At 41.5% G+C, this 26,888-nt stretch overlaps 1 protein-coding gene across 1 annotated transcript in view; it reads right to left on the minus strand.

The window, feature by feature from the left end:
• The window catches only part of SGCD (sarcoglycan delta), a 315,741-nt gene that overhangs the window by 87,595 nt on the left and 201,258 nt on the right, over positions 1-26,888 (minus strand). The window lies entirely within an intron of this gene.

Genomic DNA, 26,888 nt, shown 5'->3' on the forward strand with positions numbered 1-26,888 from the left:
AGATGGTACCTCATTGTTGTTTTGATTTGCATCTCTCGGATGATTAGTGACTTTGAGCATGTTTTCATATGTCTCTTGGCTTTCTGAATGTCCTCTTTTGAAAGGTGTCTATTTAGATCCTTTGCCCATTTTTTGATTGGATTGTTTATCTTCTTTTTGTTAAGTTGTATGAGTTCCCTATAAATTTTGGAGATTAAGCCCTTATCAGATATGACGTTGGCAAATATGTTTTCCCACGAGGTGGGTTTTCTTGTTGTTTTGTTGATGGTTTCTTTTGCTGTGCAGAAGCTTTTTATTTTGATGTAGTCCCATTTGTTCAGTTTCTCTTTAGTTTCAACTGCCCTAGGAGCTGTATCAGTGAAGAAATTGTTTTGGCATATGTCTGAGATTTTGTTGCCTTTGTATTCTTCTAGAATTTTTATGGTTTCCTGTCGTACATTTAAGTCCTTTATCCATTTTGAGTTTATTCTTGTGTATGGTGTAAGTTGGTGGTCTAGTTTCATTTTCTTGCATATGTCTGTCCAATTTTCCCAACACCATTTATTGAAGAGACTATCTTGGCTCCATTGTATGTTCATGCCTCCTTTGTCAAAAATTAATTGAGCATATTGGTTCGGGCTAATTTCTGGACTCTCTATTCTATTCCACTGATCTATATGTCTGTTCTTGTGCCAGTACCAGGCAGTTTTGAGAACAGTGGCTTTGTAATACAGCTTGATATCTGGCATTGAGATCCCACCTACTTTGTTCTTTCTCAGGATCGTTGCAGCTATTCGGGGTCTTTTTTTATTCCAGATGAATTTTTGGAGAGTTCGTTCTAGATCTTTGAAGAAGGCCATTGGTATTTTAATGGGAAGTGCGTTGAATGTATAGATTGCTTTGGGTAGTATGGACATTTTAATGATGTTGATTCTACCAATCCAAGAACATGGTATGTTCTTCCATCTGTTTATGTCTTCCTCTATCTCTTTTTTCAACGTCCTGTAGTTTTCTGAGTAGAGGTCTTTAACCTCTTTAGTTAAGTTTATTCCTAGGTATCTTAATTTTTTTGGTGCGATGGTAAATGGGATTGTTTTTCTGATCTCCCTTTCTGAAAGTTCACTGTTGGTGTATAGAAATGCCTCAGATTTCTTGGGGTTAATTTTGTATCCTGCTACATTGCCAAATTCATGTATTAAGTCTAGTAGCTTTTTGATGGAGTCTCTAGGGTTTTGTATGTATAATATCATGTCATCTGCAAATAAGGACAGTTTTACTTCCTCTTTTCCAATTTGGATGCCTTTTATTCCTTCTTCTTGCCTAATTGCAATGGCTAATACTTCCAGTACTATGTTGAACAGGAGTGGTGAGAGTGGGCATCCCTGTCTTGTTCCTGTTCTTAGGGGAAATGGTGTTAGTTTTTGTCCATTGAGTATGATGTTGGCTGTGGGCCTGTCATATATGGCTTTTATTATGTTGAGGTATGATCCTTCTATTCCCACCTTTCTGAGAGTTTTTATCAAAAATGGGTGTTGGATTTTGTCGAATGCTTTTTCTGCATCAATTGATATGACCATGTGGTTTTTTTCTTTCAATTTGTTTATGTGATGTATCACATTTATTGATTTACGGATGTTGTACCATCCTTGCATCTCTGGGATGAATCCTACTTGGTCATGGTGTATGATCCTTCTGATGTACTGCTGGATCCGATTTGCTAAGATTTTGTTGAGGATTTTGGCATCTATGTTCATGAGGGATATTGGCCTGTAATTCTCTTTCATTGTGATGTCTTTACCTGGTTTTGGTATTAGGGTGATGCTGGCTTCATAGAATGAGCTTGGAAGCGTTCCTTCCTCTTGAATTTTTTGTAGTAGTCTGAGGAGGGTAGGTTTTAGTTCTTCCTTGAATGTTTGGTAGAACTCCCCTGTGAAGCCGTCTGGCCCTGGGCTTTTGTTTGCTGGAAGCTTTCTGATGACTGCTTCAATTTCTTCCATAGTTATTGGCCTATTGAGGTTTTTAGATTCTTCCTGATTGAGTTTTGGAATGTTGTATTTTTCTAGGAATTTGTCCATTTCCTCCAGGTTGTCCAGTTTGTTGGAGTAGAGTTGCTCGTAGTATTGTTTAACAATCATTTGTATTTCTGTGGGGTCTGTTGTTATTTCGCCTCTATCATTTCTGATTTGGTTTATTTGGGACCTCTCTCTTTGCTTCTTGGTGAGCCTGGCTAGGGGTTTGTCAATCTTGTTTATCCTTTCAAAGAACCAGCTCTTGGTTTCATTGATTTTCTGTATTGTTTTTTTGGTCTCTATTTCATTGATTTCTGCTCTAATCTTTATTATCTCCTTCCTTCTGCTCACTCTGGGGTTTTCTTGTTGCTCTCTTTCTAATTCTTTGAGTTGTAGAGTTAGATGATTGACTACCATTTTTTCTTGTTTTTTGAGATAGGCCTGTAGAGCTATAAACTTCCCTCTCAGGACTGCTTTCATTGTGTCCCAGAGGTTTTGGATTGTTGTGTTTTCATTGTCATTAGTGTCCAGGATGTTTTTAATTTCTTCTTTGATGTCATCGGTAACCCAATCAATATTTAATAACATGCTATTCAGCTTCCAAGTGTTTGAGTATTTTGGGTTGTTTTTATTGTAGTTTATTTCTAACATTATGCCATCGTGGTCTGTGAAGAAGCTTTTTATGATTTCAATCTTCTTGAATTTGTGGAGACTTTGCTTGTGACCCAATATGTGGTCTATTTTTGAATATGTCCCATGAGCACCTGAGAGGAATGTATATTCCGCAGCTGTGGGGTGAAGTGTTCTGAAGATGTCAATTAAGTCCATCTGATCTAGTGAGTCATTTAGGATTGCTGTTTCTTTGCTGAGTTTTTGTCTAGCGGATTTATCCAGTGATGTCAGTGGTGTATTAAAGTCCCCTACTATGATTGTATTGTTGTCGATCTCTCCCCTGATATCTTCCAGAAGTTTTCTTATGTATGTGGGTGCTCCTGCATTGGGTGCATATATGTTTACCAGGGTTATATCTTCTTGTTGTATTGATCCCTTTAGTATTATGAAGTGGCCTTCCTTATCTCTGGTTATGGCCTTCACTTTGAGATGTACTTTGTCAGATATAAGTATTGCTACCCCAGCTTTCTTTTCCTTTCCATTTGCGTGAAAGATATTTTTCCATCCCTTCACTTTCAGTCTGTGTGAGTCCCTTCTAATGAGGTGGGTCTCTTGTAGACAGCAGATGTATGGGTCATGTTTTTTTATCCATTCAGCCACTCGATGTCTTTTGGTTGGAGCATTTAGTCCATTTACATTTAAAGTTATTACTGAAAGGTATTTGTTTGTAGCCATTTCTTTTTGTGTGTGTGTGTGTGGCTGTTTTCTTTCTGAGCTTGATATTTCTTCTTTTTACACCAGTCCCTTTAGCATTTCTTGCATGGCTGGCTTGGTGGTGATAAACTCCCTTAGCCCTTTTTTGTCTGTGAAGCTTCTTATTTCCCCTTCAATTTTGAATGATAGCCTTGCTGGATAGAGTATTCTTGGATTCAGTCCTTTGCTTTGCATCACTTTGTAGATTTCCGTCCATTCTTTTCTGGCCTGATGTGTTTCTGTTGAGAAATCATTTGATAATCTAATGGGAGATCCCTTGTATGTTACTTTCCGTCTCTCTCTTGCAGCCTGTAAGATTCTCTCTTTATCCTGAACATTTGCCATGGTAATTATGATGTGTCTTGGTGTGGGTCTTTTCGGGTTCACCTTGTTTGGGACTCTCTGGGCTTGTGTGACTTTTTTCTTCCCCACCTCAGGGAAGTTTTCTGATATTATTTCTTCGAATAGGTTTTCTAATCCATGTTCATCTTTCTGTTGTTCTGGCACCCCTATTATTCGTATGTTGTTTCGTTTCATGTTGTCCCAAAGCTCCCTTAGGCTCTCCTCCTGTCTTTTAATTTTTTTCTCCATTTGCCGTACAGTTTGAGTGTGTTTTGCTTCCTTGTCTTCTAATTCACTGATTCGGTCCTCCGCTTCTCCCAGTCTACTGTTGATACTTTCAATGGAGTTTTTTATTGAAGCTATGTCACTCTTCATTTCTTCTTGGGACTTACTTAAGTTGTTGATTTTTTCATCTGTTTCTTCTAGCTTCTTGCATAAGTAGTTGAGTTTTTCATCTGTTTCTTCTTGCTTCTTGAACATGTGGTGCATGTACTCTAGGAACCTTATTCTGAATTCTTTTTCCGTCATGTTGCATATCTCTGTCTCACTTAGCTGCTTTTCTGGCGAGTCCTCCTTTTCTTTCCTTTGGGGGTTTCTTTGCCTACCCATGTTTGATCTCGCTGACATATGTAGATGTTGAGGTGTTCAGTGGCTGCTCCCTGGGTGGCAGGGGCTCCTTGGGTTGTGGTTGCTGCTCAGACGGTTGCGGTAGCAGCTGCTTTCCAGTTGGCAGCAGCTCCTCTGGTGGGTGTTGTTCACAGCTGTGTTGGCTCTTCTGGCTGGTGGGGGGAGGCTTCACGTACAGTTGCTGTTCCACAGACAGAGGGTGTGGTGATCAGGAGGCTGCGGTGATCAGGAGGCTGCGGTGATCAGGGGGCTGCTGTTGCTTGGATCTGCTGCGTTGATTTAAAGGCACAAAATACAACAGAGCAAGGCACAACGTACCAGGCACTGAACACAAGTATATTCACAATATTAATAACTCCAAATAAAGGTGACCACCCGAATTAAGAGAATTAGGGGATAAGGGAGAAAGAAGAGAAGAAGATAAAAGAGAGAACAGAAAAGAAAAATAAGAAAAAAACAAACAAAAAAGGAGTGCAAAAATAGAATTGGGAAAAAAGAGGGGGGAAAAAAAGAGAGCGAAAAAAGAGAATGAAGTAGAAGTGGGGAAGAGACTCCCCGTATGAGGAGCAAACTCCAATAGAACTGCCACTAATCTCAACAAATTCCAGCAACAGATCCCTGGAGATGAATGCAAACTACAAACCACCAATAATATCCAGAGGGGTAAGGGAAAACAGAAGCACAAAAATAACTGGGGTGGGGTGGGGGAGGGAAGGGAAAAACCAGCAGAAAAAAAAAAGAAAAAGAAAAAGAAAAAGAAAAACAACCTCACAACCAGTCCTAAAAAAGAAGAAAAAACACAAAACAAAACAAACAAACAAATTAAAAAAAAAAAAAAAAAAAAAGCCCAATATATTCAACAATCAAGAAAACAATAGAAAGATAAGAGAGAAAAAAAATGGTTGGAAAGTGAAGAAGGATAAAGAATAGGTGTATAAGGATTTAGAGCAGTAGATTGGAAATAGGATATATAAGTAGGGTGGAATTAGACAGGGGGTAAAAAGAGGGAATTGGGAAAGTCTGGAGCAGGAATAGGGTAAGAGAAACAGGACACCAAAAGGGGAAAAGTAAGGAAGAGGGTTTTAGCAAAGAGGTGGAATTGAGATAGGGAAAATTAATGCTAAAGGAACGATGAAAATAGAATGGAGAACACTAATCCCAAAAGAAAATAAAGAGAAAATAAAATGGCACTTTAAAAAATGGTAAAATGGTAGGAGTAATAATACTGGTTAAAAATAAAAATGTGGTAATTGAAAGGGTAAAATCAGGTGATGGAAAAAGAAGAAAAAGAGAAAAAAAAAATTGGTTTCTTAGTAAAAAGGTGAAAAAATTAAAAAGAAAAAGAAAAAGAAAAAATTTGCAGTAGTGATGGTCTTTCGGTTCTTCTACTCTTCAGCCTGGTTCGCCTTAGTCCTGCCAGGTATTTAGGAGAGTGTTGAGTTTGCCTGCATTACACTGTTCCTCCGTGTTGTAAATCACAGTCCTGATTTTAAAGCAGGCCGTATTTGTGATCCAGTCTGCCTTAATTTGTATTCCCCTAAGAGTCAGTTTGTGGCTCAACCTCTGGGTGGCAGTGTTTTTGGGTTGGCCTCTGAGGCTATACAGCTTCTCTATCCTTTTTTAATCCTTACCCTGCTCTGTGTTGTTGGTGGGACTGAAAATCCCTCTATAGGCCAGACCCTGGTAACTCCCAGGGACTAATCAGCTTGTTTTAGTCCTTTATCTCATACAGGGTGGAATCTGGGTGTGGCTGTGCTCCTTGCCTGGGGGGCTGGGGGGAGGAGTTCCACCCTCTGGAGGAATGGCTGCCCCAGTCCTGGGCCCAGGGGTGTCTCAGCACTCAATTCGCTGCCACCTCCTCCGGCTCCCCCTCTTTCCTCAGCCTCTCCCCAGATTCCCCTCGTCTGCACCTTCACCCTCTCTTCAGCACAGGTGAGTGTCTGTATCCGAACTGTCCTATGAGCAGGGTTCAGTGAAAACAAAGAAACAGACAAACGCCGGCCGGCCGCGGAAACGCTCCTCTCTTACCGGTCTGGGAAACGCTCCTCTTACCAGCACTGCATGGTCTGGGAAACGCTCCTCTCTTATGGGCACTGCATGGTCTGATCAGTTCCTCAGGATGCCCCCTTTAGTCTCAGTTCTCCGCAATCACAAAATCCAAATCTCAAATCTCCTGGCGCCAGCAAACCCGCGGAACTCCTTACCCTGGTCAGGGTCTGTGTCTGTCCCAAGAGACGCGGCTGTCTGCCATGCGGTCTCCCTCCGACCCTCTGGGCTCAGGTCTGGCAAACTTTCCTGCCCAGATCCCTGGTTTTTAACCTTTCCAGGGGAGGTCTGCCCTTCCAGGCTGCAAGCCGTCTCACCAGCTGAGTAAATTTGCCAATTCGGGGTGGGTGTTATTAGTTTCAGCTGCTTACTCCGTTTGCTCCGGGACAAGACCTGGGACGCGTCTGCCTATATCGCCGCCATCTTGCTTCCTCCCCAGCTCACATTTTTAACCTTCAAACATAAACTTGGGGCTGGCAGCGATGCTGAAGTAGCACCTCAGTGAGAAAAGAGAGGTCACGAGGCCCCTGAGCAACAGAGGGAACCCCTGCATCCTCGGAGCTTCCCTCTGCGGATCTCATAAACTGGACTGAATGTAGATAAGCACATGTCCATACCGCACATCCCACAAACATACAGCAGGGAATGTGACTCGGGCTGGCCAATCAGAATATCCAACTCTCCAGAAACAGCGTTTGCTCCAAGAGGATGCGACCTAAGTGTGGCCAATCAGTTCTTTTCAAGGATTGCGATGGCTGCCCAGACAAGGGTGTTCTATCTCTCTCCCTCTGAGATAATGTCCACTAAGGATCTGAGAGAAGGAAACCCGTGCAGGGGCAGAGATGTGGAAAGCAAGAGAGTTGCCATATCTGGAATTTTCAATTAAATTAGTGAGGAAGTTCTCATATTTCTTCTTCAAAAAATGTTTTCCCTTTAAGCCTGATTAATTTTGCTTTCTGTCCCTTACAATTGGAAGCACTCTGAATAATGCATTTTTTTTTCCTTGTGGGTGGAGGAAACTAGGTCATGACTGCTTGTCCCTCACACCCCATATCACTGAAGCAAGGAGAACTGTTCTCTGGAGCCTGCAAACAAGTCTGTCTTTTGAGAGAGATCATTATTCCTATGCAATTCCACTTAAAACACCTGCTCTCCACAAAAGGGGACTCCACAGGGCAATAGCAGCCAGTCAATTTTCATTACCAGACGATAGCTGTGAAAGGGAACATGCTCAGAAGGCGTCCTTCGGGTCTGCATATCTATAAGACACTTTTGAGGGCATTTAGCACCTCTTCTCTCTCTCTCTCTCTCTCTCTCTCTCTCTCTCTCCAAGCACATTCTGTGAGCTTTGTATAGCTTTTTTTCTATACCCAGTGCCAATGTCACACAGTAAGAAAAAAGTGGTGTCTATCTGCGTTATTCAGTGCCAAAGAGTATGCTCTTAGATATTGAACTGATTATCTCTTAAAGAAAAAAACAAAAAGGGCAAGTGTCAAAACCCAAATCTGCCAAGCTTTATAGCTTGATTTGGGTATTTGCTAAGTGTATCGTGTTCTGCTTTGTCAATCCAAGTGACAGTTAATCAATACTAATTTGATACCAGTTGATTCTTCCCTTTCCTTATACAGGACTTAAGGTATACTATCTATGAATATATTTTATCCCAGGCTGTAAATCCATATGCTTTAATACAAATGCATTAAGCATCTCTTTTTAAATGGAATACACTGAGGTTACAAGGATGTATAAAGATGAATTACCAAGTTGTCCTGAAAAATGCCTTTCTAATACATTATGAAAATGTTTCAGCTTTGAAGGCAGTAGTAAGTAGATCAGGCATTTCCCATTACTTAAAATCTGATCTATATCCCAGTCTCTGGGAGGACCTATTACATTAATGCTCAGAATATCTTATGGATATATTGCCTTTTCTGGGCTGGGGCAGTTGGATTTTTCATTTATATTTTCCTCTGTTTGTTAGTTTGTTTATAGCTTTATTTCTCCCTTCTGTCAATATTTCTTTAGTATCTGCTGTGGGTTAGGCAATGTCCTAGGTACCAGATATATAATTGTGAACAATAGTATAATATCAACAGACCTCACAATTTGTCCTAATGTTTTCTACTTTGTCCATAGTCATCTGGGCGGATATACACCTGCTGTCTAGCCTTCCTCTCCTGGATCATCTCAGCTTGCTCATACACACCAGCTCTGGGTTAAAACAACAATGACAATCTTTGAATATCACTTTCCAGTTTATGGGGGTTTTCATGCCTACTTTTCAATTCTCATAAATACCTATATGAAGGGTCCAGGGGAGATGAGCATAAGTGACTCATTTAAAGTTGAGCATCTAATAAGTTCAGGACTATTCCTTATTATTATAGCTGCTGGGCTATGATAATATCTGCCTCAAATTGTTGTAAAATTTCAATGATAGAACACAGGTAAAGCATTCAGAACAGTGCCTGGCACACGGTAGGAGTGCAATAAATGTTAACTAGGATGGCGACAGTTTTGTCTAGAAACAGACATAATTCACTGTTAGTCTTTCTGTTCATCTTTTGGTCCTGGCATTTCCCACCCATCCATCATGTATTGTTTGTTGGGATCTACAGAAAATGCTGAGGATTCAGTGTGGAACAGGCCCAGGCTTTCAACACTTCTCACAGCCTAGGAGAGATTTTCAGTCTTTAGAATTTGTATGTGGTACCAGATTTCACAGACTGAATGATGAAAAAGTAACAGAACCACAGCTCAGACCAGGGATTGGCAAACCACAACCCATGTGCCAAATCTATCCTACCACTACCTGTAAATAAAACTCTGTAAATAAAGTTTTATTAGAACACAGCCATATAATTTGATTACATACCGTCTGTGGTTGCTTTACCACTATAATGTCCGAGTTGACAGTTGTGGCAGAGATCCTGTGGTCCACAAACCTAAAACACTATCTGGTCCTTTTTCAGGAAAAAAAGCCCTGGCCTGAGTTATTACAGCTTTGCGTTCTTGAAGCTGCTCTACCTTATCATCCCTTGCAACTTAAGAAATGAAAGGTGATGGTTTGCCTGTATGGGCATTTAGAATTGCTCTTTTTAAAATATTATTTTGCATAACTATTTTAAATAAAAATTCCATCAACTGTTGGCTTATGGGAAATGTTCAAGATTCTAACAAGAACAATGATCGGCTGTAACCTTAATCCCGACACGTTCCTGTATTATGTTACTCAATCATTGTAATGACACACAAGTTAGACACTATTCATATCTCCGTTTGCAGATGATAAAACAGGTTCTGAGAAGTAATTAATTTTTCAAATGAAAATAGTTAATTTATCGAGAATTCAGTATATCTCAGGCATTGTGGTAAGCTGTACATGGGTTGTCTCACTTAATCCCCACAGTGACTGTTGAGGAAAGTAGGACTAACACCCATCATTCCCTCTCCCCTTCATTGTGTATAAAAGACTCCGGTTACTGACTTGCCTATAACCCCATTTCAAGTAAGTGGGGAGACCAGGATTTGATACAGAATTCTGACTGAGGTTTAGAAAGTCGGTGACCCTTGCTAAAACCGATCCTGTGGTTCATTCACAAGAACTTCTCTCTCCCCATCCAATCAAAGTGGAGCCTGGATGCAGCTTCCTCATTGCGTAAACCACTCTCAAATATTCTAGTTATCTCCCTGCTGTGGTTTGATGATGAGAATGGTAAAAGGAAAAGACAAAAGCTGTTACAGTGATGCTTTCTGCTCAAATATGAATCAGCTTTAAGCTCTCAAGGAAGCCTGATCCTAATTATTTCTTGACTATCTCTTATATTTAAAATGAACCCTAGTCCACATTCTAGTCAATAATGGAAGATAAATATTGGAACTCCTACACATTAAGAAATATTCTAAATGAGGAGTTACTGATGGGTTCCTGAAGGCGGCTAAAGACATTTCCAACTGATACCCTTTACATCTTAAACTTCCAAAGTCTTTCCATACCCTGCAGTTTGATAACTGACTTTTGACTTTTGTCACTTTTTCTGCATAAGTGATGGAATACAAATTGTACATTTTAGTTCTACACTTTACCAAGACATGACACAGCTTTAATTTTATAGCACTGTGCACACCAGGATCTGGGTCTTTTAACTCACTGTTTACTTCTCCTATTATATGTTGGGGAATATGTTAATATTGTAAATATGTTCACATTGGGGCTCTCATCTTGGATTTCCCACCAAACTTACTATAATTCTAAACCTTTTAACTGTTCTGGGCTTAGTTTCTATGTCTATAAAATGGGCACAATCCACTGCTCAATATGTGGCTCAGGTTTGTCATGAAGACCTGATTAGAGGGGAATGAACTTTTAAACCTGCAAACACAACAAAATGCTAGTTCTAAGTGGTGCCACTCAGGAAATCCCCCTGTATAAAATAAAGACTCCCTTTTAATCTTTGAAAACTGCCCCTTTTATAAGCAGGCCCCCTTAAAGACAGATTAGCGAATTAAATGTGATTAATTTTAGATTAAAGGCAAGACATCACTCCAGGTCTGCTAAACTCTCTCTGTCTTCATGGCTCCCAAAAAGTCCTACTCCAAGGTTCAATTTTAGGGGCCCTGGACACTAACCCATCAATAAATCCAATTTCGTTTTCTTTTCTTTTCTGAGTCTTATTACAAAAATGCAAAAATTCCTTCCAGATTTTCATGACAAATAGAAACAGCTCAAGGAGAAGACGCACTAAATTGATGAAGCTGACATTAATCCATTACAGCAAAGGACTTTCTGAGACCCCATAGAAATCATGCTCTCACGAGGCAATTGATCATAACTTGAGAAATCATTTCGGGATTGGGCCAAATCAGCCTTAAAGGAGGAAAGGAAATGCCACTGCTTTTGGCACAACTCAGAACGTTAAAGAAATAGATCCAACTATGAGATCACTCCTGTGTTACTGCAGCAGCCTACAGGAGGTGCTTCCAACAGCTAACACACATCTTAGCATTAGCCACTTGTAATGCCTGGGATGGCAGATGCGACCCATTCTTTGCCCCCAAAAAGCAGGTTTTTTTAATTGAGGAAACAATACAGTTTCCCAAAGAAAAAAAAAGGTGTGGGGCAAACATCAAAAACAAACAATGACATAGATGTGAAGGGTACAAAACAGTGCTAAAGATATATTAGTGTTTAACAACTGTCAGTAATGTGGTAAATGCCTTTTAAGGTCTATTTCAACTTCAGGATTACATAAGGGAATGGGCATCCATCCTATATGATAGGCAGAATTTTTGCTATATCAAGGAAGGGAACTTCGCATTAGGAATGTCTTGCTCAAGATGCCATGTTCTTTCCATCACAGACAAAATTAGGCTATCAAGCTGCTTTAAATGAGAAACAGAGATTCAAACCTCTACCCCATTCCAATTAGCTGTCTCCTGTAGAACTCCTATCTTGAGTTCCTTGCATCTGCCACTACTCTGGGACTCACCCCACCCTTGGAATTTGAGGACAGAGCTCCACATGAAACAAGAGGCCCTTTCATCTGGTCCATGATATTAAACATGTAACCTTAATCCCGGCACGTTCCTGTATTATGTTACTCAATCATTGTAATGACACACAAGTTAGACACTGTTCATATCTCCGGTTGCAGATGATAAAAGAAGTTCTGAGAGGTAATTAATTTTTCAAATAAAAATAGTTAATTTATTGAGAATTCAGTATATCTCAGGCATTGTGGTAAGCTGCACATGGGTTGAATGATATGGACATACTTCAGGGTTTGGAATCATTTTCCATTTGTGTTATGCTCTACCCGAATCTTCAGGTTACTATAGAGACTGCACATAATAAGTGCTCACTGAGGACTTATATTAGGACAGGGGACCTCACCTGGGGACATCAGACATCAGAGATTCATGCATAGATTCAGTGGGCCTGTGAACTCTGAAGAGGCAGATCACTATTGTCTTTCTTTTGAGTTTTTTAATTTTATTTTTATTATGATAAAAAACATTCAATTTTCCATCTTTTTTTCAATTATAGTTCATATTCAATATTATTCTGTATTAGTTTCAGGTGCACAACATAGTGGTTAGACGATCTTATATTTTACAAAGTGGCCCCCCTAATATTTCAAGTATCTCCCTCACCCCCCAGCTTATACGTAGCTATTACAATATTATTTTTTTCCTCCATTGACCTCTTCCCGGCCACTCCAACCCCCCCAGAACATGCCCTCACCCCCCTAGTGACTGTGTCCATTGGTAATGCTTATATGAATGCATACAAGTCCTTTGGTTGATTTCTTACCCCCTCATCCCCTGCCTTCCCTCATAGGTTGGACAGTCTGTTCCATGCTTCTATGTCTCTGGTTCTATTTTTGTTCATCAGTTTATGTTGTTCACCATATTCCACAAATGAGTGAGATCATGTGGTATTTATCTTTCATTGACTGGCTTATTTCGCTTAGCATAATGCCCTCCAGGTCCATCCATGCTGTTGCAAATGGTAAGAGTTCCTTCTTTTTTATAGCAGTGTAGTATTCCATTGTGTAGTTTTCTAATCCATTCATCTGCTGATGGCTCTTAGGCTCTTTCCAAATCTTAGCTATTATAAATTGTGCTGCTATGAACATAGGGGTGCATATATGCTTTCTTTTTTTATTGTTTTATTGCTTAAAGTATTACAAACAGTATTACATATGTCTCCTTTTTTCCCCTCGCCCTTGACAATCCCCTGGCCTCCCCTTCCCCCCAGTGTCTTATGTCCATTGGTTATGCTTATATGCATGCATACAAGTCCTTCGGTTGATCTCTTACCCCACTCCCTGCTGCCCCCACAACCCTCCTCGGCCTTCCTGCTGCAGTTTGACAATCTGTTTGAGGCAGCTCTGCCTCTGTATCTATTATTGTTCATAAGTTTATAATGGTCTTTATTATCCATGAATGAGTGAGATCATGTGGTATTTTTCCTTCATTGACTGGCTTATTTCACTTAGCATAATGCTCTCCAGTTCCATCCATGCCATTGCAAATGGTAAGAGTTCCTTCTTTTTTATAGCAGTGTAGTATTCCATTGTGTAGTTTTCTAATCCATTCATCTGCTGATGGGCTCTTAGGCTCTTTCCAAATCTTAGCTATTATAAATTGTGCTGCTATGAACATAGGGGTGCATATATGCTTTCTGATAGGTGTTTTCATTCAACTTCAACTAAAATCTAGCACATCCTTTGATTAGAATGCAGAACATGACCTGTAGAAATTATCACTCTGGGGCTTGGTCACCAATGGAAATCATAGATGGTCTCATATCAGAGTTGAGCTGTTGTGTACATCTCAAAATATCATTCACACTCAACTACAACCAGAAATTTTTAGATGTTTATAACAAAGAGAGACACATAATATCACAAATTTGTTTTTTATATGTTGATAAATGTATGTCATTTGTTTTCTTTGGTAACCTTGTGCATTTGTATAACAGGTTAAAATACAATTCTGAGAAGGGATCCACCGTCTTCATCAGCCCGATAAAGGGGTCCATGGCAGGAAAAAGGAGAAGCGCTCCTTCAGAATGGCCGCCTAGCATAAACATCAGGCAGGTGTGTTCAGATCACAGTGCATCTCTTAGGACTTTCTGCCTCCTTCCCAGTGGCGCTTGGTGGAGGACCACACTCACAGCAGGGGCCTACCCACTGTTAGTGAGAGGTGTGGGGTGACTGATGGAGGTTGGAGATGTCCTTTTTTTTCATATCCTGAGAACTTTTAAGGATGGTTCTGGGGATCAAATAGGATGACAGCAACAAAATATGCAAGTATTCCGGTCTAAATGCTACTGCTCAGAGAGTGATTATAATCCAGTTTTTTCAAATTCCATTAGCTCCTGTGTTAGCCCACCTGTGCTCTGTGGTGGCACAGACATTCCCCGGACCGGCTTCTCACACTTTATAATTGTTCAGTATTAGGACCATGGAAGAAAAGAAGGAAAGGAGGGCAGGCAGAAGATGGGGAGAGAAAGAGGAAAGCCATCATTTTTAAAAAGTCAATTCAATTCCGATGCCATGATTCCTTTTTTACCTCTCCCTTGTTCAGGAGACAGGACTGAGGTTTTAAACGGAAGCTCAGTTACCATATGATACCACAACAGTGGTTTTTGATGTTACCTACCCCACAAAGGGAACGGCCTCCCCTACGCTCACACAGTGAAATCCTTCAAGGGCTAACACATCTCCACTTCTCAGTGAAGGCCTCAACTTGGAATTCCGTGGCCCCAAAGCTCTGGGCCTCTTTTAGGGTGCTCAGCCTTGCACACAAGTTTCTCTGGTACATTTCTCACATCTTATGCTCCAGCTTAAATTCCCAAAGGCTGGCAGAGACCATGCCTTATAGATCTGAGGACCTGGTGCTTCTTGCTCTACCAAAAATCTTTGACTAGAATTTGCCAAGGAGAGGCATATTTTCAGGGTCCTGGGTGGGAGGGAGAATTAGGCCGGAGGAACTGGCTGAGGCTCTGGTGCAAGGATGCCCTCATTAAACACGCAGCTGAGCACGGAGCCTCAGTACTTCCCAATAACCCATCAGCCGACAGACAGGAAGTCGAGAGGGAAAGTCATTTTCCTTGGCAGCTGAGATGTATCTAACAGCCAAAGAAGAAAAGCACATTACCTTCCCCCACAGCTCATCGGCACTGCTATTGATTTCATATCAGCTCTCTCCTTTGTTTGTTTAAGTGCAATCTCTTTCCCAAGCCTCTGATACAAGTGTGTTAAATGTGCTTGACCCCGGCTCAGGTCCGGAGAGTGGGAAGAACAGTGCCCTGTCTGCAGAACTCATTGGCCAACGTGGATAATCCTGCCCTTCCCCCCAGGCTCAGCCTGTTTCCTCTGGGCTGACAGTAACAAAGACCTATGTGAGACTTCTGCAAGCCTGCAAGTCTGGTAGAGTGGGCTGCCTAACTTTCCTTTTGGAATGTCTTTTTAAAGGGAACCACACGGCATAGACATCATGGGTGCATTTGGGCCCGTGATCAGTGGATTTGTCCCACTCACTCCCTGGCCGATATTTCTCACAAATCAGATCTTGTAGCTCCCTAGTTTGAAGCCTAACTATTAAATACTTTAATATGGTATAAGGTGCCCACTACAATATGATTTTATAATAGGCTAGAGGCCTGATGCACGAAATTCGTGCAAGAGTAGGCCTTTGCAGCTGCAGCAGCTGCCTGGATTCCTCCCTCACAGCTTCCTCAATCCCACAGCTGCAGCCCCGGCTTCGTTCGGAAGGACGTCCAGTCTAATTTGCATACTATGCTTTTATCATTATAGATTCATCTACACACATCTCTATAATGATTCATGTATATGTATATACATAAAATCTATATATTTATATGACATAGAGAATAAATACATCTAACATACTTATCCATCTGAAACATAATATAGGAATGTATATGGACATTTGTAGCTATGTGTGCATATATATTTGTAGCTATGTGTATGTAATAAAAGCATAGGTTCTTTATACTAAAATACTGAATTTCAAACTTTAAATGGGTAAATCGTTTGATATATGAATTATATCTCAACAAAGGGGTTATGAAAACCAACAAAATACAAGCTATAGAGCCTGATTATCTGGGTATCTCCTTTCTGCCATTTAACTTGCTCCATAACCTTGGGCAACTTAGCTCTCTACTTGTCAGTTTGCTCAAATGTAAAAGGAGCATAATAATAAAACCTGTCTCAGAGGGCTGCTGTGAGAATTGAATTAACATATGTAAAGAGATCTGAACAGTGTCAGCATAGAGTAAGTGTTTAAGAAACGTTACCCATTACAATTATGGCCTGCCTCTCTTCATGCCTGGGTGCTCAGCTCCCTGACCTCCATGTCCAGCTGCCTTTTCCCAGAAGATCATGCTCCCCAGGATGTCACACACATGCCCCAACCTCAGCTCCTCCAACGCCCTCTTCCTCACTGACTCCTATTCATCCTTTCAGTCTCAACCTGATCATCATTTCCTTGCGGAAGACTTTCCTTACTTCCAAATTAGATTAAAATCTCCTAATTGTATATTTTCATGACATCTTGTACTTCTTTCATGATAAGACACATTTTTCTCATGTAAATGTGTAACACAGCTGTCTTTCTTGCTTGGCTGTGGGTTCCAGAAAGACAGGGGCCCCGTGTCCGTTTGGTCATCACAGCAGTTGGCCAGAGTAAGTACTCAGTTAATATTTATTGCATGTACTGATTTTTTTTTTTAAAGTGAGAACTGCCAATACCATGGCTTACCTAATGCCAAGAGCCTTCCTGTTTCAGTCACTCACTCCCTTTCTTTCCTGACCCGTGAGAGTCCTTGCATCATAACTAACCTTAAGTGTCCAACTTTACTTGATTCTTCTCTGGCCTAGAACTTCAAGATCATATCAACTATTCCCGTTAACATTTCAGCCACACCCTGCACAGCACACTGCGGGCAGGGAGAAGTCCCTGGGAGGCTCTATTCTAGCAGAACCCAGAGTGGGCTCCTTAACTTAGGGTTTTGGGGAAGTAAGCAATTCCTGCTTATTCTATGCTGATAATGACCATCTCTTCCCAAAAGACCAATCCAAATATGCTTATTTGTTGGAAAAACCATGGCGGCTCATCCCACTTCCTCTGTCACGCAGGACCTGGCCCCTGGTCCTGCTGGTCCTGCGGCCTGGGAGGCTGCTGCTCACATCCCTCCACCTGCTGAGTCAGCCTCTGCCCCGGGAAGTTTCTCCAGGGCCCTCAGCAGGCTCATCTCCTGTTCCCGTCTCCAGCACTTTTCACCAAGTCTGCTCAGCACACACTACACTCAAATACTAGCTGATATTTTTTGTTTACCTTTATAAGAAATATTTTCACTGCTTTTTAATATTTTACTGGGCATGTGTTTTGACACCCTTTTACCTATGTGATATCATATTACCTTTGACACCCTTTTACCTCTTTGACACCCTTTACCTACTTGACGCCCTTTTACCTACGTGATGTCCTATTACCTACGTGATATCCCATTACCTCTGACACCCTTTTACCTCTTTGACACCCTATTACCTATTTCAGATCAGGGAACTTTTATGCTGTGTCCTTCTACCCGGAAATTGAACTTCGATTGGTGACAGCTGCACAGATGGCACTCGACAGGAATTTGCGGAAAGGACAATGGGTAATAGACATCCATACATTGGCCCCTTATTATGTGCTTAGCACTGTGCCAAGGACTTGCAGGCACTCGTATACCCTCACGTCCAGATATGCAGCAATTCAGAAACTTGCCCAAGGTTACGCCACTGAAGCTGGGAGGGAATCCAGGCAGTCTGTCTCCAAACGCCAGGCCCGTTTAACCTGTCTGTCGTCCTGCACGACTGTCCAGGGGAGAGAAACTTAGGCATTTGCTTCTGTCCTGTGCCCTGAAGGTTCTGGATCTTCTCTCTTCTCTCTCTCTCCCTATTTATTCTGCTTGGATGCACCTTCAGCACCTTCTCCACTATTTCTAGGGGAACCAGGGTACAAAAGGAGCTACGATGAGAAGGGTGGCACACGGCAAAGCGTAGAGCAGGATGTGAGGGAAAGCATATGGAGGTAAAGAAAGCATTTCAGCACACTTTTCTCCCACTCAAATAAGCGGAATTAAACTCTAGTCCCTACCATAAAGGAGAATAGAATCAATTTCCTTCCCTAGTCGGCACACTGAGAGTTTCTTATTCATGTTGTCATCTCATGAAATTCCTAGTGTCACCAACATTCCCCTTGGCCTCTGCCGGGAAGGAAGAAAAAAAAGTTCAATTCAGGCAACCATTTAGTTGCCTGAGAATATTTTGCAACAGTGACTATAATTCATGAAAGAGGAAATAATACCTAGACCACGTGAAAAACCACTGAATGTCGAAGATGGCCTGGCAGACGTTTGTCTCCATGTTTGAAAATACTCTGTTCTTGGTAGTAACTGGCAAGAAGGAAACTTTGATGATAACAACAAGCCAACAGATGCCTGAACGCACATTAGAAGAGCTTGATAGAGAAATTAAAGTCCTGTCGGTTCCACAAACAAACAAAAAGAACAGAAACGTAGCCCTTCCTCGGTGAGCGCTGGAATTGGTTTTCTTCAAAGCAGCCAAACCCTGAGCCTCATCAACTCCTTAATCAGTCTCGAAAGCTGACAAGAATGTCCCCAACTGACTTTTCCTCTCCTCAGCCCCGCTTGTGAGGAGGGAGGCAATGGCGGGGCAGCTGAGAGGTCTGCTAAGGTAAGGCTGCAGGGACAGCTGGGGATGTTTACCCAGGATGATGAATCCATCATGCTGATCTTAAATCACATCTGCCTCTTGCCAACGGGAAAAGTGTGCGGGGCCCAGCAGATGCCTTCTCCTCCTGCTCCAGGAATGAACCCGGAAGCCTGAGGGCGAAAGCTGAACCGCGGCAGCTTCGGGCACACGGGTGGATGATGAATGCATGAAACTCAGGGGTGGAAGCACCGAGGCTTTGGGACTGGCTCTTTTTAATTCTTGGAGAATTATGGGAGTTGTACTCCCAGAAGCATTTCAGATAAAACCCCATTATTATTTCTCTGTTGCAGAATTGTGCTTTTCCTCATCACGCCTCTCTGGTTTATTAAGGTTGGGGTTGTTAATCTGAGACTCTTTTATATTTGGCTTTCTCACCACATTATTTATGGGAAGTGTATCTTTATGATCTAATGCATTATTCCTGTAAATAATAAACCAACTTTGAAATGAGGTGCCAGAGAAGAACTCTGCGGCCAGCAGATCTTATTAAATAGTTGAATCCCCAGCAGATTTCCTCTGCTAACAATAACGGAGAGCTAACAGAGCACGGGAGGAGGTCCTGGTTCAGGCTTCCCTGGTTTGTTACCCAAATGCTCCTGTTAGATTGGCAGGCTCTCAGCTCCCGAGGATCAATGTCTAATTATTCAAGTTTTGCTACTACCCAAGAGGAACCGTGTTCCACTTTTTACTATCATCCTTCAGCCTCTCTTGTGCTTCCTTCCACTCACTGATGACAAACTTCAGAAAGGAGAGAATAAGGTGAAGGCAAAGAAAAAGGAAAGGGGGAGAGAGGTTGTTTACTTAGAACCTATAGCTATTACCTAAGTGATGTGAGGAACGTAGCCACCATCACGTGGCTGGTAGGATGGCAGAACCAGATCTGTCCCACTCTAGAGCCTCGGAGCTCGTTCTCTTGGTGAAAGGCAGAGGGGATTAGGAAAAGCAAAGAACACGAGATAGGCCCCCCACTTCTGAGGATGCCTCTGGGAGGCAGTTGTGGCCTGTGTAAAATCACCCTGGAGCCTCCTTCGAGGAAAGAAGTGGGCTGGGGAGGAGTCTCCATGGTAACACTTCATTGGCTGAGCTCCTCTAAGTTCTTGCTGCAGGATGCTCTCCAGGCCATCTCCTCTCAGGGGTCCATCTACTGGATCTTTGTGGATGACTCTCTGACCTGTTCGCTCAACCAGGCATCTCTTACAGGCTTTTGTGCTGGCATTGTTGCTGGACACTTGGTCTCTCCCTTAGAGAGGTCCTCAGGCAGTAAGACCCAGGACATCTAAGATGAACTATTTACCTCCAACCCCAAATCTACTGTTGCTCCTAGAAATTTCTGTTCATGGCATCATAACTGTCTGACTGACAAGGCACACGCATCATCCCAATTCCCTTTTCTCGACCCTCCACATCTAGTGAGTTACCAGGTTTCCACTGGTTCTCCTTCAAGATGATCTTTCCCATTTTTTCTCTTCTATTTCTATCCTAGAGTAAGTCCCGATGATCCCTCAACATACGTATTATCGTGTTCTCTCAAGTTAGGTGTAGCTTCTCCCTCCCTCCTTTTCTCTCTACCATCAGATTCTTTAGAAAACATTACAATGTCAAAAATCTTTCAATCCTCTCTTGCAACAAATGTTACTGAGCACTTACTATGCACCCAGGCTCTAGTCTAAACTCTGAAAAATATAAATTCCTGTTGTCATGAAGCTTCCATTCTAATGAGGAGAGGATGCAAATAAACACATGTGTCCATGTACTATGTCATGTTGTGATAACTGCTCTGAAGAGGAATAAAGAAAAATAAAAGTTACAGACTACAAATCGACTAACTTTTTTCTGTAAAGTGCCAAATAATAAATATTTTAGGATTTGTGGGCTATGTGATTGGTTTCAACTACTCACCTGTGCTGTTGTCATGTGAAAGCAACCACAGACAATGCAAATGAGCATGGCTATGTGATGGACAAAACCTCAGGCCACACTCGTTCAGTTCCTGGTATACACATGGAGAGTGGGAACATGCTATTTTTATAAGGTGGTTAAGAAGGAACTCTTCGATGAAGTCATAGCTGAGCCGTAAAGCAAGAGATCTTTTATGCAGACTACAAAAGAGGATTCTATGCAGAGGGGAGAGTAAGTAGAAATGCTGAGAGGTGAAAACATGCTTGGTGATGAAGGAAGGGGGCCAGCGCAACTGAAGCTGAGCAAGCAAGGGGGAGAGAACTTAGTATCGTCCACTGACAGCCTTCACAAACCTGGGCTCCACCGTTTCATATACGTGGTCATGATTTTTCATGATCATACCTTTGATTAATATAATGAATATTTTCTATTTATCTTTTCCCAGTATCCATTCCCTGTCCTGGTAACAACACCCCAATTTTCCTTTGGTCACTCCCCCATCTCACTCTCAGTCATTTCCAATCTTAGCTCTGTGTGTTACAGGCTATTGAGTCAGATCTGACTTTTGCCAATCCTATGAATGAGTGATGTCCACCATGACCTGCCCCAAGCAGCCCTACTCAGTTCCTGCAGAGTCGTGCCTACAGCTTCTTTTATGAAGTCAATCCATCTCATGTTTGGTCTTACTCTGTTCCTGCTGCCTTCCTTTCCCCCAGCACTACTGTCTTTTCCAAAACACCCACCTTCTCATGACGTGCCTGAAGTAGGACAGCTTCAGTTTTGTCATTTTCACCTCCAGCAATGTTTCAGGCTCTAACAGAGGGGATATGACCCAGGTCACCTTGTTAATAAGCATACCTCATCATCCTGGTCATAACTCATCCAGGGATGGGCACATGGCCTAAGACAGTCCAGTTGAGGAAAATATAGGACTTCATTGAATTTACATTGAGAAGAAAATATTCTCTCTGCTCACCAGCAGAGTTGAAGACAAAATACAAATTGGAAAACAGAGCTGAGAGATGGCATAAGAAAGAGAGAGACTGAATTTTGGTCACATTATTTGAGCCACTGAATCTACCTTGAAGCCGTCTACTGCTGAATTTTTCTATCACGTGAGGCAGTAAATCTTCCCTCCTGTGGCTCTAGTTGGACTTGTATTATTTAAACCATCTGAGTCCTGACTGATAAATGTATGTGATTTTATCCACCAAACAAACGCTCTCTCTCTGTTTTTCCCGTAATCCATAGTCAAACCTAGTTCAAATACTCCTTTCATTTAACAAGCTTTGCAAACTCTCTCTTGGATACCGCCCTACCACAGCTGGACTCTATAATTCTATAGTCACTTTGTTCTATCCAACCAACAGCTTGTCTTCTGCTTGGGCTCTCAGATATCTGTATGTGTGTGTCACCTCCCCGATTGGACAGCTCCCTGATAGAGCAGCGACTTTCATCTCTTCATCTCCAAGACGCCAACAGTAGTGGTTCGGAGATATCATATATGTATGTGATACGCACATTTAATGAACGAATACTACTAAGAACACCTCATTCCTTTCATCATAATTATCAATTGCCAGGCTGCAGTAGAATGTTTCATCAAAAACTAATTCAAAAGGCTAAATATATCATCTGATGTCTTCCTAAAAAAAATAATAAAAGCATCAGACCACATTTAAAGTTCTATAAATCTTATGCTAATTTAAATGGCTTTAGACTTAATTAAAAATGTTTTTCAGTTGATGATAACATAACTTGGATAATTAGCATCAAGTGGCATCTAGAGCCGATATTTAAAAAACGAATCTAGAGTATAAATAGACCTAATTAGCAATTAGAATAACACCTTATAATTATGCTTTGTTTATAAATGCTATAATGTTCAATTCATTATTCAATGAAATAGGCCATTAATGAAAATCAAAATTATGTTTCCCTGCTGTCTCCACCAAGATGCCTCTTCGATACACTGGCCTATGTTGTGAATTTTCTTGCTGCTCTTAATAGACCATTCCTGTATCATATTTAATATTTTTGTTTTGTAATTAAAATTAAACTCTACCACACCTCATCTTGCACACGAATTTGATACCTTTTTGGGTAATTGATGGGCCTGACTACAGATCTAAGTTTTCTTGTGCCAGACTTAATTAGATATCTTTGTAATATGGAAAACTCAAAATTGGTACATACATGCCCATATGAATAAAGACAGGGTCTGGTACACGAATAAAAGCAAGGCTTTGGAGATGAGGGGAATGGTGGCCCCATATGGAGAATGAAGGAAGTGGGTTCTGGAGAGGCGGGAGCTTGGTCGGGAGACATAAGTTCAGCTGCAGGTGATGAAGTCGAAGTGATGGAAAGACAGCCATGCAGAAAAGCCCAGGCTGTCTGGGAATTTGGAATGAGAATTGAGGAGACAGTTCAAGGCAAATACAGAATTGGGGGTCAGCTGAAAAGAGCAAATGTTGCAACTGTAAGTAATTTCCCACAGAAATGTGAAAAGAGAAAAACCAGGACTGAGCCGTGGGGGTGGCTACACGTGATGCCAAGTGTGAACCCACATAGTTTATTTGGTGAAAAAAGCATCAGTGAGGGAAGCAGAGAAAGTCAGATGTGGGAGAACTGTGGGAACCACAGAGTAGATAGAAGGCGAAAGCAGAGGAATAGCTGAACAACTGTGGCCCTGTTCTTTCCCACTCACACTGATGCCCACGTGCTGTGGAATTTGGAGAAGTTGAAGGTTACCGTGAAAGAGGCCATTGAGTGTCATGGGTAAGACTGCCTGGGTTCAGATCCTGACTCCACCAGTTTCCCCTGTGGAACTTAGGTCAAGTTGCATTTCACTTTGTGCTTCAGTTTGCTCTTCTGTAAATCAAGGTGATAAGCCAGTGCCCTCTCTGTAAGGTTAGTCTGGCAGTCTGACCACGGCAAAAGACAAACTTCTCACTAAGCTGGAGATGAAATTGCCTAAATTTCTTGTTCCGCACCATATGGTGGTCTCCCAGCTGACAGGAAGCTCATTTCTGCAACCCACGAGGCTCATTTCACTTGAGTAGGCTGACGTGAGATTTGTGGGGCGGTCATTTCCTAATCTCAGCACCGGTCTTTATCATGATGCTTTCTTTCTATGCCTTTACATAAAAAACAAATGCTCCTAATGACGGAGAGAGACATATTTTATCCTAAATCATCTCGAAGAGACCCATCGCAAGCATAAGTAACAATTACAACAACATCCACCTGCCTTGAAGAGACCAAACACTACAATCATTTTTCAGCCCTTAGTCTGCATAGTGGTGGGGAAAGTTCTTAAGTGATACCAGTATAGTTTTGTACACTAAGATTCAACCAAAGGGTTGGGACATCTACAATTACTCGGTATCTCTGCAAAGTCAGATTTAAAAGCAGCGAGTTGATTCATGAAGCACTAAGAAACTAATGGGAAGTGCCAAACACCATTTGTACAAAAGGATCTTGGCATGAGATACCATCACTCTTTCCCCTGGGCAATTACTTTACAGCTGGTAGAGCAAAGTAGTCTGGAATAAGAGAACAGCTTGAAGAGTGTGTGAGTGTGTGTGTGTGTGTGTGTGTGTGTGTGTGTATGATTAAAGCCCCAAATCTAGCACTACCATGGAAAGCGCCATTTCTACAAATAATAGGGAAAACCTATTAACTGTGAAAGCTGGAAAGGGTCTTAGAACTAACATATTTACATGCAGTTAAGTGCATTGAGGCTGGAGTCCATAGGCAAGGATTTGAACGTGATCTTGGGCAACTTTCTTCATTTTTTTCAGGCCTTAGTTTACTCATCTGAATATGGGATACATTTGAGGAGGCAGGAAAGTATAATGCTTTCAAGTAAGCAGTCTGCATTCAGAACTCCTGGCTCTCAGCCTTTACTGTGCAGGGCTGAGTTCTGTCATCTGTAAAATGGGGGTGACAAAATTGGTGCCTACCAATAAGGTGTAAATGGAAGAATGCATAGGAAGCATGGTACCTGGATCACAACAAGTGGTCAACAGACTTTATTTTCTAAAGACCATGCACTTAAGAGGTTTTAAAAATAAGCACTAAGAGATAGTACATAAAGGGGGAAAGAATGAAACTCTGCAGCTATGACTCTAATTTCTGACCTCTGCCCCTCCAAAGCCCAACCACAACCCAGAGCAGTCCTGGCCTTTCATATATTTTACTTATTGGAGTTTGATATAAAATTTTATTTTTAAAAGACTTTGTTGCTGAATTAAAATTTTTTTTAAACTTCTCTAGACAACCAACTCTCTAGATTGGAAAAAGCAAGATGACAGAGTGTTGTTCCAGTTCATACCACAGGGGGCACCTGACCAGAGATTAGCTGTCCTCCACTCTCTGCCTCTGCACTCTGAATTCTCACTTCCATAGAACCCCCTCAGGACAGCTACTTCCATCTTACGATTCTGCTGAGTCTGAAGTTGGTCAGGATGATGCTGAAGTTTTGTGACTGACAGGGGAGCATAATGGGGCCAGTGACAATGATAGGGAAGTAAGGGACACATACAGGTGGGAGAGTGGAGGGTGGGATGATTGATGGGGAGGGAGAGGGAGAGTAGGAGAGAGAGAAACAGACCAGGCAAGCTGATTGACTGAGGGCAAAGGCGGTGACCAGGAGGAGGACAGCAGTGATGGAGGAGAAAGGAGACGCTTAGTGAAACTAATAATACTGAGAACAAATAGTAATTTCCAGCCAGCACTTCGTGAACACTTATTTGTTAGCCAACTTACTACCCATTTTACATAGATTATTTCATTCAATCCTTTCAAGAATTTTAGAAGGTATATACTTCTATTAATCTTCCCCCCATTTTGTAGATAAATAAACATAGGCACTGAGAGGTTAGATAACTTACTTAAAGGCACATAGCTAGTAAAGGATATAGATGGGTTAAAATCATAGTGGGTTAATTTCTGAGCTTTTACTAGTAACCCCTGCATTTCAGAGACTCTTAGGGATCAATAGAAGGAAAAGTAGTATTAGTATTATTAATAGAAACAGTAGCAGAAGCATTAACAGCAGCAGCAGCTACTATTGGCTGAGTACTGTTTTGAGGTAGGCACAGTGATAAGTACACATAATATAATCTCATTTAACTGTAGGGGTAATTTGAGATGGTAGATGTTCTTACTCCAATTGAACAGAAAAGAAAACTGGCTAGGTTGTCAGTAACTAGCCAAAGTCACACAGCTAAAAGATGACAGAGCAGGGATTAAGATCCAGGTCAGCTGAAACCGGTTTGGCTCAGTGGATAGAGCGTCGGCCTGCGGACTGAAAGGTCCCAGGTTCGATTCCGGTCAAGGGCATGTACCTTGGTTGCGGGCGCATCCCCAGTGGGGAGTGTGCAGGAGGCAGCTGGTTGATGTTTCTCTCTCATCGATGTTTCTAACTCTCTATCTCTCTCCCTTCCTCTCTGTAAATAATCAATAAAATATATTAAAAAAAATAAATAAATTAAAAAAAAAAAAAAAAGAAAGATCCAGGTCAGCCAAGCACCAGAACAGTCACAAAACACTAATTTCTTGTGTTCTCAGATTCAATGCTTCCAACTATGGGACCATAGAAATTTCTGCAAGTGTTTTTGTAAAATACATTTTTATTTATTTCAGAGAGGAGAAAGGAGAGGAAGAGAGAGATAGAAACATCAATGATAAGAGAGAATCCTTAATCAGCTGCCTCCTACACGCCCCCTACTGGAGATCAAGCTCACAACCCAGGCACGTGCCCTGACCTCCTGGTTCATGGACAGACACTCAACCACTGAGCCACACCAGCAGGGGTCTGCAAGTGTTTTTACAAACACATTCTTGGGCCCTTCCACCAGAGCTCCTACCTCAGTAAGTCACGGTTGGACCTATGAACCTAAACTTTTCAGAAGTTCCTTAGGTGATTATTTTTTAAAATTTTCTAATAAGACTAAATTTTTTCAGTAACCCAGTAAAAGTTTTCATAAGTATCCAACAGTATAAAAAGTGAAAAACAGATTTGTAGATTTTTAACATATTAATATAATGATGACATACAGTATATCTTATAGGGAAAGAGGTGGACAGGGAAAAAGAATACTGTGATATATAGATACAGAAGTAGAGATGATTCATATTACAGTATATTCTACCACCAATACTACAATTACAAGGTGCAAAAAAAAAAAAAGAGAACCATTTCCAAATAATTCAGGAGGAAGATGAGAATGGCTGGGACCTGAAAGATTGTGGGAGAGCAGCCCCAGCTCACTGTGTCATCTGCATATGGTGGCTTATA

This window comes from Myotis yumanensis, unplaced genomic scaffold (assembly GCF_028538775.1).
Source record: "Myotis yumanensis isolate MYYU_CA2020_CCGP unplaced genomic scaffold, mMyoYum1.0.hap1 SCAF_5, whole genome shotgun sequence".
Lineage (NCBI taxonomy): Eukaryota > Metazoa > Chordata > Mammalia > Chiroptera > Vespertilionidae > Myotis > Myotis yumanensis.